This window comes from Apis mellifera, linkage group LG9 (assembly GCF_003254395.2).
Source record: "Apis mellifera strain DH4 linkage group LG9, Amel_HAv3.1, whole genome shotgun sequence".
Taxonomy (NCBI): Eukaryota; Metazoa; Arthropoda; class Insecta; order Hymenoptera; family Apidae; genus Apis; species Apis mellifera.
In genome coordinates, this window is record NC_037646.1 from 2,340,356 (window position 1) to 2,368,132 (window position 27,777).

The 27,777-nt window shown below is 28.0% G+C and overlaps 1 protein-coding gene and 1 long non-coding RNA gene across 6 annotated transcripts in view; one reads left to right on the plus strand and one right to left on the minus strand.

The window, feature by feature from the left end:
- The window catches only part of LOC113218975, a 42,455-nt gene extending 42,075 nt beyond the window's left edge, over window positions 1-380 (minus strand). Inside the window, exon 1 of the long non-coding RNA XR_003305281.1 lies at window positions 273-380. This is a non-coding gene — a long non-coding RNA (uncharacterized LOC113218975). The remainder of the gene's footprint in view (window positions 1-272) is intronic.
- The window catches only part of LOC413382 (SAM and SH3 domain-containing protein 1), a 468,674-nt gene that overhangs the window by 268,166 nt on the left and 172,731 nt on the right, over window positions 1-27,777 (plus strand). The gene's annotated exons all lie outside the window — the stretch shown is intronic.

Here is a 27,777-nt window from a genome sequence, read left to right on the forward strand (position 1 = left end):
GTTGAAGCAATCGTGAAAAAGTTTCAGTGTATTTTGCTCGAAAGAACTTTGAAGTGGAATTTTAATTAACAATATGTAAATGAGGTAAAAGCGTTAATGCCTATGATGTAACTCCATGCTTGTATCCAATTATAAAAAAAAGCGTCTAAATATACATATACATAAAATGTACATAATATATATATATAGATACATATTAATGTAAAAGAAGAAATTAGTATTCAGTAATTATAGAACTATCTTCTACAGCATTGTTTACTTAATTTGCTTACTTATTTAAAGATATAAGCGTATACCAGCGAATTCCGTTCTCCATGAGAAATAAATTAACAAAAACAACAGTTTACCAGTCTAGTGCACAGCGATACAAGTAAACACCGCACTGCAGCTGTCTTTAGCAGCCTTGCATTTCATTTATAGTTCCTACGATATGCTCGTTTTTTCTTTCTCAAAAGTTGGTACTATAGCACACACGCGCTATCTATATATTACTATAGCGTAAAATATTTTGTAAAATTTCTTGATGAAATAAACTATTTAAAAAGTATCGTAAATATTTAAAAAGAATAACGTATTTTACTTTTAATAGTATACTTTTAATACTTTTAATAGAATTTAATAAAATTTTATAATTAGATAGAATTTATATTTTAATAACTATATGTTTTATATTAATAAAGAAAATTTAATATTGAAAAATTGTATACAATATTAAAAATAATAAAGATATCGAGTAATTTTTTATAATTTTAATTATCTCATTTTTGTTTTTTTTAACAAATTTTATTTTATCATTTTTTTTTACTTTACGAAATGCATATAATTTGAGAAAATATTCAAAATATTCAAAATATCCAAAATATATTTAATAATTTTTAAGAATTTTTTCAAAGAGTGAAACCGTATTTCTATTTATCTCATTCATTTACTTTTATTAATAGAAATAGATATATCATTTAATAACTTTTCTCAATTTTTATTACTTGATTTTTCTCTATTGTTTTTTCTTTCTTTTTTTTGAAATTTTATTTGATCAAATTTTTACAATTTTACCTTGTTTACCTTCGATAAGATAAATAAAATATATTTTTTTAAACTTTCTCGATTCATTTCTTTATTTAATGATAAAATAAACTTTTTTAAAAAAATATTGGGATCAAATAATCGAAGAAAAATAATTAGAAAATTTTAAAAATTATTTTAATTGTTTTATAGATTAATAAAGTGGAATCTGAATAGAAATTTATTTCATTCTTGAAATTTGCAATTATTATATTCTGAATATTTTAAATATTTTGTCGAATATTACATATTTATATTACCTAAATTTTTTACACTTTTGGAGTTTTAAATTTTCCATAAATGCACAAATATTTGCAATCTAATTAAAACGATTACTATAAAATAAACTATCAATCAAAACATAAACCGTGCTAATATAGATGATACAATTTAGAAATATTTTTAAAATTCTAACACGTTATTTCTAAAAAAAGAATAGTGACAAAATATTGCTTCGGTGTCAAAATTGTTTCCCAACTTCGACATTTCTGTCAATCATCTATACTTGCAACGTCATGCTTTCATTTTCGATAGCTTAGTGATGTATTATAAATTCACTGCACGATACATGCAGTCAACATCCTTAACCTACAATATCCTAGTTTTTTTGTCATTCTTTCAAATTATATTCTAAATTTAAAAAGTTTAATATAAAATTACAATTTACAAAAATAATTCAATATTTCATTTGTCATTGACTCAATAACATATATTGCACTTTTGTGATTGATTTTATACAAAGACAATATACAAAATTTGAAATTTTTAAAAAATTCTTTTACACAATTATAAATAAATATTATTAGTAAAATTTTACTAATCGCATGCTATTATATACAAATAAATTTCCTTAATTATGATATATATATTCCTTTTCATTATATTCTAAACGTATTTCAAATTTTTATGGAATACTTGTATTAGAACAAACTAATAAAATTTTATTTTATATTTTACATTAATTCTTCTATGTCTCGTTTAAAATTGTGGAATATTTTGGAATAAATAAATAAATATAGAAAAGATTTTTTTAAAAAGATAATTAACAAAATACTACGAAAAGATCAATTATGGACATTGTACTGATTATTGACTGATTTTTATAAACGAGCATTATCATAGCATCTATTTATGAACACTTTAGTTTGAAAATCAAATAAAATGTCAAGCATATGTCTCTGTATGCCTAACCTGTTTTACTAGATAGCATTAGATAGTATATTTACATAATGATAAATCTATATATGAACTATAGATAAATTAATAGATTGTTATTTCAAAGATAACATATTATGATAGATATAATCTTTATTTAAATATACTGTTTGAAAATTTGAAAGCATCCATATTTTTAATTGAAGTAAAAAATATTTTATAAATAATTATGAAAGTAAACTTATAATAAATGTTTTGATATCGATAATTATTTATTATTTATTTAAGAAAAATTAATAGATAAAATGTTAAAAAAAAATAATAATTATTTTACCGAATAAAATATTTCTTTTTCTCGAAAAATCAATAATGAAAATCACATCATATTCCGAAATATTCATATTTAGATGATGTATCTTTTATAAATTGCATGTTTTTATATAAAATATTGTAATTTTTTTAATTTAAAGAAATGTGTATTTGAATATTTTTATTTCACATAATAGAAATTCACTTTTAAATTAAATTATAACAGATACATTGATATAAAAACGGGATTTTTAATTTTTCACTTCCATTTAACAAGAATTTATCATCCGTGCCAAGTGCCGATTTCAAACGAATTCTTGGAATGGAAAAAGCGTAGCTAAAGAAAGCACAGTCAAGTCTGCCATAAAAAGAACCGGATTAATTAACGTGGAAGTTTGTAGTCTTTGTTCTTTGTTCGCTTACCTAGCATGACCCTCATCTTGTTTCCTGCTGTGATGTTCACACGGGCGACCGCTTTTTAGAGAAAGGAAAGAATTCTATCTTCGGAAAGGTAACTTCGATCTTCTCAACTGAGATCCTTGTTTTTATTAATCTTAACGATTAATTATGCAATTAGCGTTGCGATTAATTAGTGCTTTTTCTAGCAATAAATAAAAGCAGTTTAAGAGCAGTTATTGCTAATCTCTTTATTCAGAGATTCAGATATTTTAGGCTTTACCACTTATAAATTAATTTGAGTATTGTTTCTAAATTCTAAATTAATTTTTTATATTTTAATTATTTGTTATTCTACCATTTCATGAAATGCCAAAGGAGATATATTGTTAGATTAAATTGTAACGTGATAGTAATTAATTCGTAAAAATGATGGATTTAAAAAAAATTATATTCTGTATATTTTTTAGAATTTCTTTTCAACGTTCTTCACATATTATTTATATTTCAATGTTATATAATAGATATATGTCACATAATGTCATATTTAATAGATATATATTTTCAAAAAATACACATAATCTTATTATATTAAAATTGATAAGTTTTATTAATTCAAGAATTGTCAACATTGAAATTAATGCCAAATAAATCTCAAAAAAAAAAAAAATTTTTTTTTTTCTTCTAATATTTCTAAATTTTATTTTTATATACATTACAAAACAATATAACTTGTCATGAAACTAAATAAATATATAATTACATTTCAACAAATTATAATATTTTGTCAAAGATATTTTCTTCTTTTCAATAATCGTAAAAAAAAAAAAAAAATGAAATTCGTTATTTCGAGAATACACTTGTTGTATTATATTATACACATTAATATTTTATTCGGTAAACAAATTTACTAACACAGTCTATTCTTCGCTGAACGAATATACTCAACCACAAAGTTCTAAAATTCTCCAAGCAAGAAAACTCCATTGTCCGCCATGCTTTTATCATTTATTGCGTCACTATTTATCACCTATTTTAAAAGCTTGAAACTACCTCCGCGAAAGAAATTTCGTCGAGCCGGCAAACTCGAGTTTAGAAACTGCTTGACCATATATATATATGTATATATATATATACATATATACACACATATACGTAGCTCCTTCTGAAAGGGATGAAAAAAAGGTTATGGAACAGGATGGAAAGATTTTCTAGCGGGAATACAAATTGCACTTTTACGAGAGTTAATCCCAGTACGCGGCGCCGGGACGAAATCAAAAAGTTTGCTGATATCTCTTCAGGCTGAATATACGTTTCGCGAACTATGGAAATACTTTCACCAAGGCGGCGAACAACAGTGCGCGTTGGCAATGTTGGAAGACCTCTCGAGAGGTCGAGAGGTCGAGAGCTGGCAGAGACGTCGCCTTCCGGACTTTTTCCCCAAGGCTGTAAACGTCGCTGACAGAATCCTCGTTTGTTTCCACTTCTCGCTTACCTACGCGTCATCGTTTCGCGAAATTCTTTCGATAGTGTGTATGTATGCTCTACGTATGCAAATTTCGGCTGGGTTTTTATGCGGATCCGTGGATCTGTGCTCGTGAATATTGCAATCCTTGTGAAAAATAAGATAGTAAAATTGAAGGATTTGGAAACGATCGATGTGAACTTTTCACTTTTTGTCTTTTTTTTTTTTTTTGATGAAACATTCATTATTTGAAAAATTAATTGGAGGAGAACAAACAATTTATAAAATGTAACATTGTATTTAAAATAAATAATACTGTCGATTAAAAAAATATTATTAATTAAGTTTATTAAGTGATAAAGTAATTGAATTTTTTAGAACTATTATTATGTAGTTTGAAAATTTGGATTCTAAATAATTTATAAATAACACATTATAATACAAATGTTATAAATTATATATAATAAAATTAAATCCTGTTTTTATTTTATATTTCTTTATATTTTCTATAATCATTATTTAATTTGTATTATTAGATTTATTATTATAAGGATTTTATATAAGGATAAATTTTCTATATTGCTGAATTATGAAGTAGAGTATACATATATATTTTTATTAATTAACTTTCAAATTAAATTGCTCAATTCCAGTTATTTATTTTACCCGATTGAAACTCAGTTTACACGGGTGATTTTGAATAATTTGAGGTCGATCAATCTACTTGACCGAACAAGAGTTGCTTAATATAAACGAACTGACTTTAACGAACCATATTGCACCTAGGCAACACAAGTTAGATTGACTTAATATCGGTAATTTTAACTTCGATATAACGAAATAAAATATTGAGAAATAGATGTTTTTGTACACCATATTATAAGAAATTTAGTTAATTCAAAGATGATTATATATTATATATATTATTTTATTATTTTATTATAATAAAATAATTATATAAAATTATTATATTATTTTATTATATTATTTATATATTATTGATTATAATATATAAGGTGTGAAATTAATTTCCAGTTTCGATATTTTTTCAATTTTTATTAAAAAATAAAATTTTTAAAATAAATTTTTTTCAAAGATTAATATACAAAAATTTTTGTTCCTTATTATTATTTTATATTAATTTTATATAGTTTTAATTGACGATTTCAGAGTTTGAAACTCCTTTCAAACAGAGTTTGAAAAGAAAAAGATATTTAAAAATACATTTAAAGATATAATTTTAATTGTATTTATTATCATTATATAAAAAAATTATTTCCTTCAAAATCGAAATAAAATAAAATAAAATTTCATATCCCTATTACAAGTTTTTAACAAATCTTTTGAACAATTTATTTACGTTTAAATACTATATCTTTTTCTCACATTTAAATTATTATATAACAGAATATACATACAGAATTACAATATATATATATGCTGTATGAAAATATTTAAATACGCTTATTACGAACCAATAATTCTAATGTTAGCAAATAAAAAAGTTTCGAAAGAAAATAACTCGATACTTCTTCCACAGGAATATACTCAATCGTTTTCGAGATATCATTATTAGATTTCACTCGCACGCCCAGATCTCGAAATCTGCGAATTCGAGGCATTTATATCCTGATCGATCGAACAGTTGCGAATATTTCCGTATTTGTTATCGAGCACATATGTATGCATGTACCTATCCATGTTCAACCATTGCTGCAGCGAGAACCGGCTGTTAGTACGCTCGGTACGAAAGTGAGAAAGAGCAAGGACTAGGGTGCAACAAGGGAGGCGAGCGTGCAAGAAAGGGATAGAAGCAGAGAGAAAGAGGAGGTTAGGCGCACCTGCGCATTTTTCAGCACCGCTATGGCAATTAATTAGCCCTTTCTCTTTCCTACCGGTATTTTCACGCGCTCGCTTTTTACTCCTCTCCTTCTTTCTCGGCTCTTTCCACTCCATTCGACGCTAGCCTGACCCATAAATCAGCACGTGTTTGCACGCTCCCTGTTTGTCGCATAGACGACTGACCCGAAATTCCAGTTTAACCTATTCCAGCGCCACCTTTCCGCTTCCCTCATTCACTCTTCACTTCAATCGTATATGCATGTTGTTTCTTTTTCTGTCTTTCTCCTTATTTCTCTATTTCTCTCTCTTTTTCTCTCTCTTTTTTTCTCTTTCTCCCTATATTTCTCTCTTTCTTCTTCAACCAATTTCCTTATTTTCCTTGACTTTTTCTCGTCTCGATTTCTCTTTGATAGACCCCTCGAAATGGAAATGGCGAAGGAGACGATCGAATCACACGGTTTTCTAAAGCTTCGAGCGTGTATTGCGCGTTCCTCGGGCAAATTAACTCGTATAAAGGGTAATCGATTTATATTCCAGGTATGGGATTGGTACAATGGCGCGTTGAAAAGGATTGGTTTATGTTATGCAAATTAATATCGATATCAAATGTGAAATGGAATTTGATCGTCATCATGGGTCATTTGTTGTCGTAAGTCATCCGTTAGTTATTGTTAGTGATCGTTTCGATTAAATTAAAAGTAAGGATTTGTATTGTTGTGAAATTTAAGTATAATTCAATTTGTGAATAATAATAGTTGAAATTGAAATAAAAAAAAAATTTGTAGAAAAATATATTCTTCGAAAGATAATTAAACAATTTGACATGGTAACTCGTTCGTTAATTAAAATCGTGTTAAATTTATTTCAATTGATGTCATGTTCTTTATTTATTTTCGATTGATGGAATTTGAGGCAAACTGAATATTTGGTAGAATGATAAATCGAAGAATTGATTATTTGAGGAAATTAAGTTTATTTCTTAATTGAATATTTATTCCTAAAATAATATTCGAAATAAGTATTGAACATAAATGATGTGAAAAATAAATCATTTAATTGCAAATACATTAACATACTTGTATAAAATATTTCATGAAATATTTGCGTTATTTCAGTAATAAATTATTTCTCCAATAATTCTAAAGAATAATTTTAAAATAATTTAATTTGAAAATTCTTCAAAATGTCCAAGTCTGATTAAAATATTATTTGAAACATTTAATTTTATAAATGTATAATAAGTCATTTATATATCTTTAATATATATCATTAATATGGATTTTAAATGATTAAATTGAAATAAACTTTATCTTCATCATACATGCCATCAAATATTTGAATATTATTTTCATAAAATTGTATTCATCGAGCGATTGCAATCTTAAAATTCCTGTTTACTTATTATAGAATAAATTAAAGAATATAAAGAAATTAATATTCATTTATAAAGAAAATAAAAGAGATTTATTCTTAATGTAATTTATTTTTTCTCTATTATCCTCTATTTATTTTTTTTATTAAATAATCTTCTTATAAAGAATTATATTTGAGATTAATACAAATTTATAAACACATAAAATAATATTTTAAAAATTATTACTATTTCAATGAATATTAATATTAATAATTTATTAACTATTATATATTGTGATAAATTTTGATTGTTATTTGAAAATTGCAATACTTAAAGTCTTTTTACAAATTCAAAAAAGATTTACAAGTCATTTGATCATCATTTAAAAAATAATTATTCTTTTATCATCAAAATTTTTTAAAATTCATATGAATATAGAAAATACATTTTTTTCAATAAATTTTAATAATCATATAATACTTTAACATATAAAATTTTTAAAATCAATCTCCTGACTCTTCCTTTATTAAAAATAAAATAAAATAATTATTTTATTAAAAATATATCGTATATTATGTAAAATTACATTCTTCCTTATTATATCAAAATATGTACCAGTTTATTTGCGTCACATTATGGCCATTTTTAAAATAACAAAATACTATAAAATACTATAAAATACTATACTCCCTTTTCCATCAATGTCCAAGATCGGATATCACTCGCGTGACCATACTTTTTTTTTTTTTTTTTTTTTTTTGAACATTTGAAATAAATATATTTTAGAGCGTGGCCCAATAAAAAGCGTCTATGTCAAAATTACCATACATGCAATTCTATAGCCTCGTTCTCAGGATCATAATTTCACGTTCCCAAGACACTACCCCATAATTTCCGGCGTAACGAATATTCCGTGGCCTGGTCGAACTGATCAAAATCAGCATGTGCAGCGTTTCCTGCTACGCGGACCTAAGCGATACTGACTTACCGCACGCGTTAATATCGTATAAAGTGCAGAGGAGCAACGATGACTGGAAGCCACCCCTGTGGAAACTTATGTTTACTAATCGAGAAATAACCCGGTTGTCTCACGTTATAATTAGATAATACTAGGCATAATATATTGCAATGTGTAATGTGCTCCAAAATAGTTTTGAATTATAACTGTGGAATCGCAGTGGAATTGGACATTATCGTGATGAACTCTCATATGAACTTTCGGGTAATTACTCGAATGATAAGTTTTTTTTTATTTTATATCTCGTTTAATTTTTTATTTTATTTTAGATAATAATATATGTGAAGGATATTTTATTTTATTTAATCATAAAGATATTTTTCTTATATCCACAAATGTCATAGATTTTGAATTTTTAATTTCTTTGAGTTTGAGATTATTATTTGAGTTTTTGTTTTATATTTTGTTATCTATTTTTTGAAATTTTTAAAAATTTGAAAAATACATTATTTAAATAAGATTTTAGAATGTATTTGCATATAAAATTTATTTTTATTTATTTTATTTTTTCTTACTTTTATTTGGAATAAAAAATTTCTTATCATATAATAGTATTGCATTTTCTTTTGATTTTATCAAATTTTTATTTCATGTAATTTTGTCACATTTTAAAATAGTTAAATATTGTTGAAAATTTTTGAAATTATAATAATTTTCTTATCAAAATATCAAACAATTTGGAAGCCTATTCCAAATTTGCACAAAAATAAATATAATCAATAATATTTATTAAAAATAATTAATAATAACTAAATATATATAATGATATTTTTTTATATATAATTTTTATTCTTCAAAATTGATTTTCTTATATTTAGATCTAAATATACTATTTCGAAAAGAGATGAAAAATTTTCAATGAAATTTGATAATATAAATATATTATAATATTTAGATACTATTATTTAACTATGCTATTTGGAAAATAATATTTATAAAAAAATTTTCAAAAATTATTGATTGAAGAAGTCGAAAACTACACAATGAGATGTGAATTATTTATTATTAATTTATATATATATATATATATATATATATATATATACTTATCTATTTAAAGACATGTCAAATTATAGAATATTCATAACGTTATTGAATAGAATATTGCAGAGATATTAATTATTAATTTAAATAACTAATTTAAGTTATTTTTTTTCTCTTTTTTACATACATTTTTTATGTGTATAATTTCCAATTTACATAAATTAACCATTTATTTGATTTGAAAATAAAATAGGAGAATATATTTGATTAAGGCATTTACAGTTAATTACTATAAATACATAAATGTATAAAACAAATGTACGAAATGAAGACTGTAGGAACTTCTTCAAAGTTATTAAGTTAATATTAAATTTATTGAGTTAGCAACTTCTTTGAAGTTTCTACTTTGACGAACTAATAATTAATTTGTTGTACTCGAAAGATTCATAACGAAAATAATTTTTGCAAATTTTTATTTTTTTAATAAAATTCTAAAAGATTTTAAAATCTTGTTCAATTTTTTATTATTTCTAATAATAATAGAAAACAAAAGACAAGAATATTCTTTATATAAAAAAAAAAATATAAAAATTTTATCTCAATAAATGCCAAAGTTAACCAAAAAAAGTATTTACATTATAAAAATTTAAATTAACTTTCTTTTAAATTTTATATTTAATCTTTTATTTTTCTTATTAATTAGAAATTAATATTATTAGTCGATAATAATTTTATTTACTTTAATAAATTTTAAAAAAAAAGATAATAAAACTCTATTAATCATTTTCTCAATAATAATCACAAATTTTATGAAACTTTTTTCAATAGTTTTAAACTTTAATTAGAATTTAAATATAGGATTAAATATAAAAGATCTTAACAAACTACAAACTAAACAAAACCATTCTACAAAAAATATTTTTATATTTTTATAATGATATTTAATAACAAATCAAGTGAAAATATATTCAAAGTGAAAAAAGTGTAAAAATGAAATATTGAAATAAAACAAAAATAGATTAAAAAAATGTCATAGAATAAAATAGAATAAAAAAATAAAAATTTTACTCAAATAATAGTTTTAATTTAATCCTTTATCAATCTAATATATTATTGCTTGATTATCGAATAGACATTATGTGTGTGTATAAAGCACCTATGTCTCAATATTTTATCACGTAATTATATAAGGAAGAAGGAAGACAGAAGGCTTCTAATAGTAAATACAGGCAACGATGCAAAGTTTGCATGCCTACAAAGCTATCGCGTGAGGCTCATTTGCATTGCACCTAGACTCTCAGTATCTATCATCTGAAATTAACACTGTCAGCCATGCTTTCCCAGATTAGCTTGCTTTTATGTACACACACGAGGTTACAATTAAGTCACTAATAGTAATGTGTGCGCGTCTATACACTTGAGCCTCCGTATAAAGAATTCACGATCCGTGTACTTAACAGGAGAACTTCTGTAATCAGTGGATTTTGTTAGTTTTGCATTTAATGTATATCGAGTTTTTTTATCGTATAACATTTTCCACTTTTCCCTCATAGAATATTTGCATTTTGCAATTTCATGAATCGAGCGAATCTTTAAATATTCTCTTCTAAGATGTTGCTGATTTATGACTTTTTCAAGTCCACAAATTTCTTGAAAATGGTGTACTCAATAGAGCTCTGACCTAAATCTTATGAAACATGTATGGGATCACTTCCTTGAGGAGAGAGAAAGGATAGACAAAAAGGGAAATCAGCTTTTCTGAAATATTGTAAAGAGAATGGGGAAAGAAGGAAGGTAAGTTTATTAAAATATTATTTTATCAATTTTTTTTCAGGAAATTAACTGTTGAGGGTGTAAAAGAAGATCATGCAAAATATTAAATATTTTTTTAATCGATATTTCTTGTAATAATTTAATTTATAATATTTATTAACTAATATTTCTTGATTCACAGACTTTATTTACGAATAAAATATTATCGTGTGATTTTTATATTAATAATATTTTAAATATTGTGTTAAAATTTTTAAATTCTTAATTGTTTCTATTTTTAAAAAACTATAATTAATATATATTCTATTACTTCAAAGAATATATACATATACATTATGGTATAATTTAATTTAAAAAATAATTCAATAAATCAACAAATATTTAATTCTTTTAAATTCTAACCTCAAAGTTTTCTAAAGTTTTCTTTCTTAATATTTGTATCTCCAAATGCCAATCATATTACGTTGAGTCTACGTGACTACAAGAAACATGGAAGAGAATTATGATTATTTCATAACTTTCTTGTCAGTCTTATATGAAACTCTATAAACTTTAAACTCTGTTTTCTCAATAAAATAGTTAAAACAATTAAGAACTAGGACGACTATATGGTATTGTCGTATTATTTTCATTAAAGAAAAGATGAATAGAAAATTGTATCAAGAATTTTTTAATCTTATTTTATCGATTGATTTACAATTTTATTTAAGTCTTTAAATGTAAAACTGTGATTGAAATTAATAACTTGATTTGGATCGATCAGAATAGAAAAATCAAGAATAATTATTAAGAAAACTTTGTTAATTTACAAAAAAAAGTATCTCAAGAAATCCAACAATTTTTTTTTAATTAATAATTAATTTTTTTCATTCTGAAAAATAAAATGATTTTAAGTTAAATTATTAGGAATTGATTTATATAAATAAACAAAATCATATCTATTTTTATAAAATTAATTTAATTTTTATAAAATTCTTTTGTAGAATAGATGATTCAGTAAGAATCAATTATAATAATTTTAGACAATTTTAAACATGTTATACATTAAATATTTATAAAAACGAAAAAAAAGAAAATATCTATAACAGAAACAATAGATTATTAATATCATATCTAATTCATCACTAATATTTGTCAAACACTCTCTTTGATATCTAGCATCTAATATCGATCTCATAATTTTATATTAAACCGATCAATTCTCGCTTATCTCAGTATTAATAACTCTATATTAGACCAGCTTGCACTTCATTAATTTCACGACCAACGTACCGGGAACATCATCACGTTGTCGTCTGTCGTGTAATCGTTGCCAGTGTATCGTTATCAGTGGACAATTCGGATCAATAAAATAGTCGTCTATCCGGTCAGATAACTTCATGGATGATAGAGTGTTAATTACAGAGGACACGATATGAATTGTATATGCACATATACATATACATATAAAAGAAAAAAAAAAAAGAAAATTTCATGAAACATTAACGAGGAACATTAGCAAGAGATTGATATATGACGTGGAATGTTATGAAAGCGAATATTTTTCCAATTTTTTTCCAGCATTGCCTTTGTGAAACTTGAATACGTTTGAAATTCATGAATAATCCTTTTGTATGTATCTTCGAAATGTTTTAATGAGTTTGTTATGGTTATAACCTTATACATACTTGCCCGTTCATTTGAATTATTTTTGATTGGTTCAACAGGGTGAAAGAGATCATTGTTTCGTTTTAAACAGATAAATGAAACTGAACTACTCTGGAATGAATGATTATATTGTTTTTAATTGAAAATGTCTGTATTCTCGTATATGAATTCAATTAATTTATTAGGTTGCCCCATGTAAAATTATCGTTTTAGCATAAATTCAATAACTTGATAAATACACGTCTTATTAAATTCTGTTTGTTGTTTTATTAAAATATATATATCAAGTCTTGTATTACAAATTCAGTCATTTCACATTTGGAACAAATTTTAATAATTAAATATTAATTAATTAAAAAGAATAGATATATCTAAATTGTACAAAATTGATTATCTAATTAATTTTGCCAAATCGATTTCTTTTTATTAGATACAATTTCTTGAAAGATCTTTAAAATAATTTTAAAATTCTTTCGTGATCTTTCATCCATCAATATCATACACGTATATCGTAGCTTTATCATACTTGATATTACAAAGTTTAATTATTCAAGTGACGATCAATTTATTTTTTCATTCAAATACATTTCTCTTATACACTTAATTCCACATTTGATAATTTCTTTCGATTGTATATTTGTACTTTTTTTTTTTGCACCTGGATCAATAAACGTAATATTCAAATTAATTCTTGTCGATAATAAAAACGATGTAAAGAAACGAGGATTTTATAACAGCGACAAAAACGTTTAACGAAAACAGGTAAAAGTGGTGGCACATAATTTTCAATCTTCCGCAGAATGAACCGCTAACGAGTTACCAGGCTTGTATTAACATAGGGCACGTTTCCTCTGAGGGATTTGATTCCGCAAGGTAATAACCTTGGCACGTACACCAGTGCCAAAGCTTGCCACTTCTTGCGCGTTTCATATAACCTCGTTAGATATATAGTATTATATATATATAATATTTTGTGTGTGTGCGTGTGTATATGTTACACCTCGAGTTAACAACTCTGTTGGTTCGATCATAAAGCAAAGTAAACAGCACGCCATCCTAAGTAAATGGAATAACCTTCGTGTGTCCCGGAAACGGCACTGTATCGTAAAGTTTTCACGTTTTCGTTCTTATTAATCCACGACAAAACAAAATGGCCGGCCACGTCCAGATGTCGCCCTCGATTTCCACGCCGCTCGCGTTTTTTAAATAAATCGGCCACCGTGAAATTTTTAACGATTTGCCGTAAAACCACCGTGTATAATGGTGAACAGTTGCCGTGCGAATTTACGATATATATATGTATAGTGTGTCCAGTTTATCGTGACTTCAAATATTTCGAAAAATAATAGGGAAGAATCGTTTGGAAAAGTAATTTGATACATTATGCGGTATTAATAGTTTTTTCTTTGTAAATAGATTCATGAAAGTCAATTTGAATTTTTTCAATGGAATTTTTAATCTATTGATCTTTAATTTAGATACATAGTAAGTTTTATGAACTTTAAGTTATATTATATTCTAAATTAAATATTTTTAAGACGTAAATAGCTTAATATTTTTTTTATTAAAAATAATGGATTATTTTTATTAAAAATAATTTTTATTCTTTTTATTAAAAATAAATGTGCAATAAAAATGCAAATTTTTGTTCGAGATATTCGAGTCACAATAAACGAGACACATTGTATATATCAAGCTATATATCAAGCTCCATTTTTAGAATCGTATTACTAGTGTAACTTTAATAATTTTGGGAAATGTGTCCGGATTTAGGGTATTGCTTGTTACGTGATAAAGCTATTTTCGCGGATATCTCTGGATTCCTGTTTTAATCGTTAACAGGGATTTGCATGGGAGAGATGATTTTAGGGAAATAATAAAATCGTTCGAAATATTGGTTTGGCGATGATAAATAAAGATGATTTCTGAAAAAAGTGATATTTTGTATGGAAATGAAGATATAACGGCTGGTTCTGTAGCAATTTAAACTGTGAAAATCTGTTTCATCGATTTCGAATATAGTATTGTATTTTCTATTTTGAAAACTTGTTTAAAAATTTACAAATATTTTCTAGATTTATAAATATTTTATTTCTATAAATTTTTAAATAACACGCGTTCAATATTTTTCTGTTTATTAAATTTATAATCAAAAAATTGTTTTTTTCAACGCCTTATTTATTATACTCTGTTTTTTATTATTTTTATTTATTTTTATTAATTTATCTTAATACATGAAAATATAATTTTATGTATTTTTAAATGAATTTCTTAAACAAATAAATTTTTCCTAGTATAACTTTAATAAATTTCTCACAAATTTCTTTTTCAAGAATGTAAAATAGACAATTAATATAATTATCCACTATTTTCTTAACTTTTAAAAAGTGTTTCTTTGTTCAAAAACATGTTTCAAAAACAAAAAGTATGTCATACAAAACGATTAATTTTTATTAATAATTAAAAATGTTTAAAAAAAACATTTCGATTTTAGAAAAATTTAAAAAAAATCACGAAATATACAATTTATTTTATTGGAATAAAATCAAAACGTATACTTCTATAACAACACTAAACAAACTTTGTGAAGTGAATCGAAATATTTTAATAATGCATTTCTTTTACTCACTTGACATATTTGTTTTCTCGTCTATAAAATAGTTTAAACAAAAAAAAAATTCAAGTCTTTTGAACTTTTGAAATGGATTGCATATTTTGAATGAAATCGAATATTTTTTTTTTTTTTTTTTTTTTTCTATATAAAACCAATTCAAACAACTATCAGAACGATGGAAGAAGATAATCAAAAAATATTGAGCGTTATACAAAGTATTTATATAAATAAAATAATCAATCGAAGCTAAAACAGACAAAAAAATTTCAAAATTACAAAAACATCAGATGATTTACACGTTAAATTATTGTATTTATTAAACCATTAAATTATTTATTAAGTTCAATAATAATATATCTCTTCTTTTTCTTTTAATTTTCACGCCATTCTCTGTATATTCTCGATATAATTTCGCAAAAAATTTATCAACTTTTTCGCAATCAAATTCATCCATAAATCTTATCCTATTCGTAAATTAAAAAAAAAAAAAAAAACCGAAAAACCTTTCATCAATCCACGCATCATTCGAATAATCCCTGTAAATGTAAATATCCATAAATACGCGCGCTATTTGACATGCAATTACAAAATTCGAAGGAAGGCCCGTGTTGGATATATTCTCGTCCAATTACGTAACTGCGGAATCTCAGTAATTATGTTTACCTTAACGAACGAAATTCGACGTAATACATCCCCTGTAAATCGGTTGTGCCGCGCGGGATTAAATTAATCCGTGTTCGTCACCGCCGATATATCGGCGGGCGAAACGATCTTCCTACGATTTTGCCCGTGCCCGGGCCATTTCTTCCGCGATATTTCGAGCCCAAAGGAAATATGTACGGTAACCCGTTAAACCGCACTCATAACGGTCGATCGTCCAATTCGCGTACGCGATTACCAGATAATCGACGCTCATTTCCCGATTGTGGAAAACAATGAGCGAGGAATTGGGAGACGTTAATGCCCCATTAGAATCGAGGATGCTCGCGTATATACGCTATCAAATGCGTATATTAGGGTGTCCTATAAGTTTCTTTTTTTTTTTTTTTGATACGAAATGAATATATGATATTTGTTTCAGGTTGATTATATACGAATATAATCTACTCTATCATCTCTTTCTATCTCTCTTTCTATCTCTTGTTGAGATTTATTTGCGAAATATTCCTAGACATGTTTTTATTTTGTTTATGGATAAAAACCATTTATCATGAAGAGAATTTTTTAATAATAGGAACAAATAATAGAGCAAAATTTGGGGATAATGTGGTAGAACATCCAACATAATCAAACAGCTTCTCTCTTACATTCAATGCAACATGTAGTTTTGCATTGTTGTAGCCTCATCAGTTCGCCAATTTTGGCCGTTTTGCTGCTATGACGTGTTTCAATTTATCAAGCTGATTGCAATATTTTGTAGAATTGATGGTTTCACTTTGAGAAAGGAGCTCATGGTACCTTTCCAATCCTACCAAATGGACAAAAGAACTTTCTTCGAGTGAAATCCAGACTTCGTGACCAGTTGAAGATCTATTGTTCTTAAATCAAGTGTGTTTTCGATGCACATTTTGATAGAAAATCCAAGTCTCGCGCACACTATATCGCGGATTTTCAACGAGCATAGCCTTGATAAGATCTATGTTCGTCGGTTGACCTTCATCTTTCGAGTCAAAATTGCCAACTCCAAATCTCTTAAACGAAATTTCAATTGCGGATGGTTGTAATAGTTGTAGCATCACTCTCATAAATAATACAAATTTCGTCTGCAATATCATTTGCTTTATCATCTTTTTTAAAGCAATAATGGCGCAAATGCTTCCTTTGGCTATCCATATTGAACGAGATTTACAGAAAAAAGTTTCAAAAGAGACTGTATCACCAACGAAACATACTTTAAAAGAGCTCTGGAATTGAAACCGATGCCATAAACAGCTAATAGATAAGTTTGCATGTTCATGTAAAAATAGCCAATTAAAATCATTCCCGCGAAAGAAATTTATAGGACACCCTAATATATCGTATCAGAAGAAAAGAGAAAAAGAGAAGGTAAATGGTGGAGGCTGAAAGTTGCTAGAGGAAAGGATTGAGGTTTATTTGCTGGGTCAAATAATTTTTATCCAATTTAAAATTTGTTAAGTGTGAGAATATTTATGAAGAAATGATCGTAGGTAGAAGATTCGAGAATACGAAGCTAATAATAGGCGACGATGAAATTCGATTATACATGAAATTTTAAATGTTTATCCCGTTCGAGAGGTGAATTAATTATGCGCGAATCGATTATTTATTATGTGGAAAAATTCAATTTCCACGGTGGGCAATAAAAATCTTCGTAGCGCACGAAGAATTACCATTTGGATTGCTCAATGGCGCATTATATCGGGATTTTGATCGTTCCTTTTACTTTTTCCCTGTACGATCTATTATAGCTAGAGGAGAGATAAAGAATATAGCTATGTATAGCCGGGATATATTAAGTGATTGAAATATCTCTTAGAAATCCATCGAATAGTAGTGTATCGAATAGGAGGAAGCGAAACTTCCAGGGAAGGACGTTGCGCTCGTAGATTGGAACCTAAGCTCGTAATCGCATCAATTTTACGGATATTTGCTCGATCAATTTCTGAATTGCGAGAAGCTATATTTATCGTATCTTGGGATTCTTACAGGTTGATAGAATCACGAGGGAAAGGATATTATTCAAAAAGCAACGGATATAACGTTCCTCGTTTTAATACTATTGCCATTAATGTTGTATATCCATTAATTTTCTTGTATTTTGAAATTTAATTATCTCGCTAAATTTATTCTTAAGAAAATCTGTACATATTTTATCAAATAATTTTTAATTCGTCTTTCTTTTTCTTCTTTTTTTTTTTTTTTGTTAAATATACTTTCATATTTTCTTACATTATAATTCTATATATATTCTATGATGTTATAATTTTTTTTTAAACGTTTATCATGTCTTTGAATTGCTTGAATTCGTTTCGACTTTTATAAGATAAAAAAATTAAATACTTTTCATGAATAATATTTTCATATTTCAATAGTTGGGAATACGTAATCGAAGCAATTTTGCAGATACTCTTAGCAGTTAGGTTCAGTTCCTTTTCCAAAGATAATGACTACGGCCCACGGTTGGGTAATCGATCTACGTCAGATTGTCTATTCGGTCCTGTCGCTCACCAGTGTGCTTGAAATCGTTTGGTAGGGCAGAGGAAAGAAGCCACGTAGGTTTTCCGTTTTCCAGCCACGATCAGGTTAAACGTCTTTAAATTCGAGACTGTTGCCCCTTTTCTCGTTGAAGAAAATTACACTTTTCAAGGGACGAACAAGTGATTAACACCTTTTTCACACTTCTTTTAAAAATTATTGCAAACTTTTTATTATACTTGTTGTTGTTCAAACAAATTTCTTTATTAAGATAATTTGATTACTCATAATTATTAACATTTTTATTATCTAATATGAAATTGATTTATTTTTTTTTTGTTGCAGGTAAGTTCGAGATTATTATCTTGTAAAAAACAATAAGCAGTAAGTCATTGTAAGTAACATTGTACTCATAATTTTTGAGTTGATTAATCATAGTTTGATAATGTTTTTACATTTCTCATTGTGATCACAATTCTATCTAACATTTATGAAATTGTTATTTTCTATCATTGTATTGATATTAGAAGAAAATTTTGACTTTTATCAAGATCAAATCTTTTCAGATATAAATCTATCCCATTCGATTATTAACGACGAAAACATTTTTACAAGAAAGATACGATGCGTTAAAATTCCAAACTTACCTCACCAAAAAAGAAATATAAATATCGATTACTCGATTATCCGATAACTAACTAAAATTACGCCCGTTTAAGTAATGTTATTCGCGAAACGAATAATAAAACCTCGATAAAATACTGAATTACGCCGAACGATGAAATTCTCGGAGGAGAGGATAAAAACGATATCCGATATTATTCGTATGAAACGATCGCTGCCATGCCAATACTTGGCCTATGAAAAGAAATAATATCGCTCCTGTCGGTGGCATTTCTCCACGAAAGATAGAAACAACGCGAACAGCTTTTGCCAAGAGGAAGGAATAAGGTAAATTTCGAGCCAAAATTCGACGAATCTGGAACAGGCTTGCGAGGAGAGGAAGGGAAACGTCTTTTAGGCACCTTTGGCCAAGAGGAGAAGAAACTATTAATCCATTTGCAGCGATATCAACGCAACGTGCCAGCTGTTTCTAAGCACGGAAATAATCCGTTGGTCGGTATTAAGGTCTACGGCGATGCTATAAACGATGCTCTTTTTTCTTGGACGTTCAATGTGTGCGCTTGTCTATGTGCGCAGCGCGTGCAATCTTCCACGTTTTATACCGGAATTCATGAAATTGGTTTGGTTCTAACAGTTAAAAGGGAAATATGGCGGAAGTGGAGTGCTTGAACAGGATAATATTAAAATATCGAGATTGGAATTGTACTTGTGAAAAATTTTTAAACGACCTCAAGAAAAACTTATTTCCTAAATTTTCTTTTTTGCGCGAGAACAAATATTTCTTCAATTAATCGATTCAACTTGTCGATGAGATCGAAATATTTTTCATCGTCGAAGAAAGTAATATCTTTAAAAGTTCCAGTTGAACGAAATTTCTCTCGTTTCTCTTCGTCTCGCAGCATCCTTTCAAGAATCTCGTTCCAATCTCTCGAGGCCTAATTGTCGTCTTAGCATTATTCCTAAACTGGTAGATCCTCGACTGGTACATGTCCAAAAAATCTTTTCACCGTTTACATACCCATGTATATATACCCATGTAGTCACCGATACATTATATATACATATGTATATATAAATATATATATAGATAGTCCGTCTCGAGCAGCCACTCCGCCTTTTTCTCTTTCCAGAGAGAAGCAGCTTCGGCACCAGACCACGGTGGCAACACAGAGGCGACGTCGGCGTCGGCGTCGGCGGCATCTCTCGAGGAAGGGCATTGTTTTATTCCGACCGCGTAGCAGACACTCCTCATCCCCCTTCCTCCTCCGCCCTGACTGCCACTCTCGACAATTTACCCCCGTCTCGACCCTCTCCCTCTCCCTCTTCGGTTTTCCACTCTCTCCTCCAATTCCATCGCCCCCTCCCCCTCCCCACCTTAGCCTCCACCCTACCGATAACGCCATAGCTTAATGACGCCGTGCTCGCCTCAATATCGCATTGCGTATAACCCCCTACAAACCTACCAAACGACGGGCTCTCGATGCGTTTTCTTTTCCTTCTTACCCACTTCGCCTGTCTCTTCTTTCCCCTCTTCTCCTCTTAGTCGAGCCTCTCTAGTCTAGCTTCTCTCCGTCTCTCTCTCTCTCTTCGATTTTTTTTTCTTCGCTTTATACATTCGCTTGATAACCGGCAAATATTTCGGCAGAGCCAGGTTTAATATGTGGAAAAGCTAGACCGGATATAGCAACGGCTTATTGCCAGTTGTTATTTTCGGGTCGGGTTTATAACGACCGATCGCCGAAAGGATAGACATTGGGGGGAGGGGTGGGGGGTGCGCGTATTAAGGATCGGGGAATACAGATGGCGCTACGCTAGGTTGGAGCAGAGCTAATTCAAGTTGCAGAGAGATTGGAATTTAGACGATGCCTTCTTATTTTTGCAGCGATTGATACGAATAATTGATTGATATTCTTGTTGTTCTTGCTTTCTGAGAAATGGATCGTACATGGAAAATTCCCTTTCGTGGAATAAATTTCACAATATTGAAATATTTCTTAAGACTGATAATTTTTAATATAAATTAACGCTATTTATTCATACGCATTAAAAAAAATTGAGGTATTAAAAGTATCTTCTTCCCCAAAAATTCTTCTCTTCCAAAAATTTCATTATCGAATAAAAAAAAAAGGACACCCCGTAGATAGTTATGAATCGTCTGGCGCCGAGATTAGGATGCAAAACTTCAAGGGTACATCGTCCCCCATCGGAGCGGACTGTCAATTTGTCTCGCGTGACAAATCCCTCTTTCCATACCGGCCGATGAGGCACCGATTGCCAGATACACGAAAAAAAAAAAAAAAAAATGAAAAAATTAAAAAAAAAGGAAAAAAGAACGGGGAGGAAAAAAACCAGGAAAAATTCACGGAAGGCGAACGGCACGCTAATTCGTGTTATCGCCAATCCGGTAGCATCTGGGCGTAGTCGGCTCAACGGCGGACACGACATTTCAATCCGCAAGCAGTGAAAGCGGTTTACCGCTTTTTTCGCCGGCGCGTATACACGAGTTCCGCGTGGATACGCTCGTAAAACGGTTATTCCCGAGTGAGCAGGTGGCGATGATGGCGACAGGGGTTGGGAAGAGGGCTCTCGAAACGGATGCAAGCGGATCGGGTCACGGAACAAACGATGTTCCTCTGTATCCTGGCAAAATCGGCCGGCAAGAAGCTTTCTACTCGCTTTCTACCGCGCTGATGGACCGTTTCCTCCCTTCCCTTGACTGTTCACATTTCGTTGGCCAGTTGTTGTGCGAAAAAATTCCTATGCTCCGTTCTTATTTATTCTAATCGATATTATAAGTGGGGATATGTTTATGATGTTATATATATATATATATATATATATATATATATATACAGGGATTATGATTTGTGGTGATGAGGATGAGTCACGTAACGTGACCGTTTGAAATGTGTTCTGTGAATTATTTGTTGTACGAAAAGATAATTTTTATATGAAAGTTGCACGAAATAAAGATATATGTCGCACAAATGTTCTTTTTTTCTTGTGAATGAAAAGTATTTGTGAGCAGTATTGATATGCGATTAAGGAAAGTTGATGGATGTTGAAGAACGAATAATGTGATCGTTTGAAATTGTTCGTTGAATTATTTGTTATTTAAGAAAGTATTAATCTATTTGTTGTTAAATTTCATTATATATGTAAGAAAAGCATTATATTTCCTCTTTGATTCTTTTGCATGCTATAAGATTTATGAAATTCAAGTTAAAATATTTTTTAAACAAGTAATCTTTTCCATATATAAATTATGTTATAAGGAATAACAATACATCGATTAATATATTTAAATAATAGATATAATTTCATTTTAAAAAAAGACAAAATTATATCTTTGAAGAAAAGTTATGTCTCTAAAAAATCGTTCAATTTTTACACTTTTTGAAATAATTTACGAATAATGGATAATAAACTAATTTAAAATAATCACTTTGTATAATTCTATTTATAATTTGAATTATAACTATAATTACATTAAAAGATTCATCTATTGAAATAATTGATATTACGATTCACGGATTATTTTTTTTCTTCAATCGCTCATTGCGATTCATATCTGAATCGTTTTTTAATTTTTTTAAATAAGAGAGTTTGTTTCGCGCTAATTCAAATGAATTTGATGAATAGTCATTTTCTTCAATATTTTCAACCTAATTAATTCATTCTGTCTGTTGATGGCCCGATTTAAAGATCGTAGAAAAGAGGATGAAGAGTCGTTGAAAAGCGCGAGAGAATTGATACACAGCTTTCCCTTTGTGCGCATATCCGAAGACCTCGCCGTGACTAACGCTTGCAAATTGCATCAAGAGCCAAATTCTCGCAAAGTAAACACGTTTCTCTGTTATATTGATGGCGAGAAAAAAATGGAGTGGAATCCCGTATCTACTGCTGTCTGCACACAATATCTATATAGTTTAAACAGTAAAAACCATGCATGAATGATTTCACGTTAACGTCGTATGAAATTTGATCAGGATGAATTAATTCTGTTATGGAAAATAAAAATATGAATTTATTTTAAATTTTGAATTTAATTGTTTATATATTTATACATAAAAAATATGAAATATTCATTCATAATACATTCGATAAAATGTGTATCTTAGGAATTGTTGTAATTTTTATTGATTAATATAAATTTTATAGTAATTTTTTTTATATATGGTAGAGCATTTTATTATATCTAAATTAATATTTAATTATAAATGTTATTTATCATTTTTTACTTAACTAATATTATATTAGAGGAAATAATTATTTCGCAATAATTCATTATAATTAACTTTTATTTTGTCTATATATGAAAAGAAAAGATATCTGAAATTATTATATGTTTAGTTTTATTTTTTACATTTACATTTATTTAATTATATTTTAAGTATCTCCGTTCATCAATAACATATTTGTATAATTCATTAATTAAATGTTACATAATTATAAATAGTGACATTTAATCATGTAATTAGATAAGTAGTTTTCTCAACATGTCATACAATCAATAAATTATGAATATATATTAATAGCTAAACAATTTTTTATTTTACTATTTTTTGAACTATGCAGATTTGCAGAAAGATTTATTTCATTCGTACGTATGCATATTTCGAATATGTGAATCTAAAATAAGATAAAAAATTTTTAATAGAATTTTTAATGCCAAAATACTTCGTGGGATTTATAAACAGCTAAACGTGATTCCTGTGCGCTCAATGCATTCAAATGATACGAAAGCGCAATCAACGAGAACGTTTCAAATCACGCATCCAATCAATCATTTCTTTTAATTCGCTTAAACATTTACAATTCTATCTATTATTTATTTGTCCAATATTTTTAAGAGCAACATATTTCCATCCGAAAAATCTGTTCGTGCATTTCAAATAAGGCAATAAAGAGAGTGTTTGTCGATTGCTTTTTATTCGAAACATATTCACTATGAAAAAAAGTTTTTTTTTTTTTACAATACAATGTATTTTAAACCTCTAAAGGTATACGTGCTCCCCAAAAATAGTAAATCCAATTTCACCGTACGTATAATACCGATACCATACCGTACTATATTACCCTATAAATACAGGTTATCTAAACAAAGTATAAACTTTGTAAACTTCGAAATAGAATAAAATCATGCATCTGTTATATCCTTCAATTGTGTTGTACAGAATACAAATATACGTTTATGTAAACTGAGACAAACAATTCATTCTAACGAAATCAATAATAATTTAATGAAACAACGATCCACAAATTCTCTTCGTTTCAAATACATTGTTATGAATTCGTTTCCTTTATCCCGTGTTTATTATATAATATTGTATGCACGATATTGACGCAATGAGAATCGATATCTCTAAAACGAAGAAGTTACTTTTCACGCGGAAAACGATGAAGTGGAATTTAGTAGAAGGAAAGGGTGAGAGTAATTGCGTTAATTCGTGATATTAAACATCCTCACCTGACGTTTCTGGTATAATTAATCTACTAATTAAAGGGGAGTGTACCGCGGAAATCGGTGAAAACGACGGAACAGAGAAAGCCTGGCCTATCCCGGGGATTCGTCGGCGCTTGATAACCTTTTCGTTTCGTTAGGGGATTGTGCTTTATAAATTATTATTAGCGGAAATTACGAGCGCAGATTTACTACCCCACCAATGTTACTGTTATGCAAGCGTAATGCGCCACGTTATAATATTTTCATCAGTTTTCGAGGCTAATAGCTCGGCTACACCATGCATTTTTAACTAGCGATAGTGTTCGGTAAAGTCTGTTTGTTAATTGGATATCGTTGTTATATTAATGTGCGTGTCGAAAAATACTCTGATGATTATTAATATCTCTTATTTCTCATTTCTTTCTAATATGTTATTATTGATAATTTATACAAATTTGAATATTGTTTTATCAATAAATTTCGATTTATTGATAAATATGTTTTGTGTATAAAGTATAATGAAATATGATAGAATATTAAAGTAGTATATCGAATTATAATTATAATTTATGATGTACTAATTTTAATTAATTAATTAGTAGAGGGCTTCAAGAAATAATTTGGATTGAATATGATTGATTATTTCATATTAATTTTGTTTATAAAATTCTTTTCTTTTTTTTTAATATCAAATATTTTAATATTGAAAGGTGAATTAATGAAATTTTTGAATATTAATTTCGGTTAGTTTTAAATATTTTAGATACATTTAAAATTTTAAATTCCAGAAAAACTCGTGAAGAATCCTAAAAAAAATCCATATATACATATATATATATACTTATACATAGTATGATTAAAAAAAAAAAATTTTCTAATCTTCCAAATTTAGTACGTAAAAAATATTTTCTGTAAAATTATTTTTTGAGCTGCCTCAAGCGCTTTGAAGTAAATTAAGAATACGAAATGAGATGTTTTATATTCTTTTTCTAAATTTTTTCACGAAAATTATTTTCACGTGTTAAAAAACATTTGCTGAAAACAAAACTTATACATCGTTATAAATTATTGAAATATACAAAAAATTTAAATTTTATTATGAAAGACAATTTTTATTTCGTATTAGAAATTACAAATAGCAAAAAAGAATGGAATAAAATTATAATAAGAATATCCTTATATTTATAATACATATAATTATTTTACTTCATCTAATTTCATAATTCTGTTCATAATAAAATTTTATGTATAAAGCATAAATAAGTCACAAATGCAATAAATTTTTCATCGATAAAAAATCTCTTTTTGAAAAATTAATTAAATAAATTAACCTCTTCAAAAGTTTGAATATTTCATTTGGAAATATTTTTCATAATAAAATAATAAAATATGAATATTTAATGTATTTAAACTTCATATATTTTATATTTTTATTTATTTTTATTTTATTAAAAAAATAAAAAAATATCGAAACTTTTAAAAGTCTATTTCTCAAAATAATATCTTGCCAAAAAATGTAGAAATGTATCTATTAGTATTATTATAAATATTTGAATATAAAATCAAATATCTACTAATCACCAATCAATTAATCCAATATCATTCAAATTAAATCTATCTTTGAAAAAGTGAAATCACAATGAATCCAATATCATTCAAATTAAATTTATCATTGAAAAAGTGAAATCTTAAAAAAGAAATTTGTCAATTTAACGTACAAATGTCAAAAAAAGCGATATCTAAGGAAACTTCTTTCAGCTGCTACATGATATTATCCGAGTCACGTGATGTCATTCGATGAAGTGCACTGTCATGGACATGTCCAGCACGACTGTACCTTTCCACCGGCTGCGTCAAAAAGCGCTTTCCTCAGCTTTCTTGTGTTCTCGTGGCACGTTGATCCCCTACGTGATGTCTCTCTTTTTCTCTCTTTTCCCCTCCTTCTATGTATACTTCAGGTGATGGACCGAAATAGATGGATTCGAAACCTCGGCAGAAAGTTAAAAGTGTACATACAACTTGCTCGTTCTTTTCCATCCTTCTTTCTCTCTGTCCTACCTACCAAGTCTCCCATCCCAATGTTACTTCCTTACGCTATCAGGGCCAACAGGACTTCTTTACTGTCTTTGCAATTGATGCCATCACTAGTTCGAGCATTTAGCCAATTTCTTCGAGAGAAAGGCGCATGCCAGAAATGGAGGGGAGAGCGGAAGGAGACGGAGAGAAAGAGAAAGAAAGAGAGAGAGAGAATAAAACAGCGAAGGAAGGTTAGGTATAGGAGGAGAGATAAAGAGAGCGAAACTGGGCAATGTGCATTGCCTATTCGCAACGTGCATGGTATACGCGTCGCAGCTGCCACGATTGCCGACATGCAATGGCGAAAAGTTAGCTGGCTCTTGCTATTTTTCCATGCCATTAACGACCTACTCGAACGACCTCTATCAATGGCTTTATAGCGGTTGCCTTTTATTCCCTTTTCCAACGGAAACCCGCCCTTCCGTCTCTCCGTACACACCCTTCTCCTTCTCTTACGGCCTGCCAACAGTATAGTACAACGACAGCGCTATTTTTCTCTCTTTCCTCCCTTCCCCTCCTCTGTATCTTCTTGATATCGAGTCTTTCAACGGAATTGATCACCCCTTCATTCGAAATGAGGTTATCGAGGTCGAATGTTCTAAGGGAACGTTGTAAGGGGATGTTGCAAGAATCAAATGGCAACTTAATCATTGATTATCGATTGGAGTAATGCGTATTATGTACATGTAATCTTAATGTTTTTATTTATTTATTTATTTATTTATTTTTTTTTTTTTAGTTAATTTAAAGTAATTTTAATAATCGTTTGATTTGATGTGTAAGTACATCTTGATTATATTTGATAAATTATAAATAATACATAATAAATGATTTCAAAATAATATGTATTATGGAT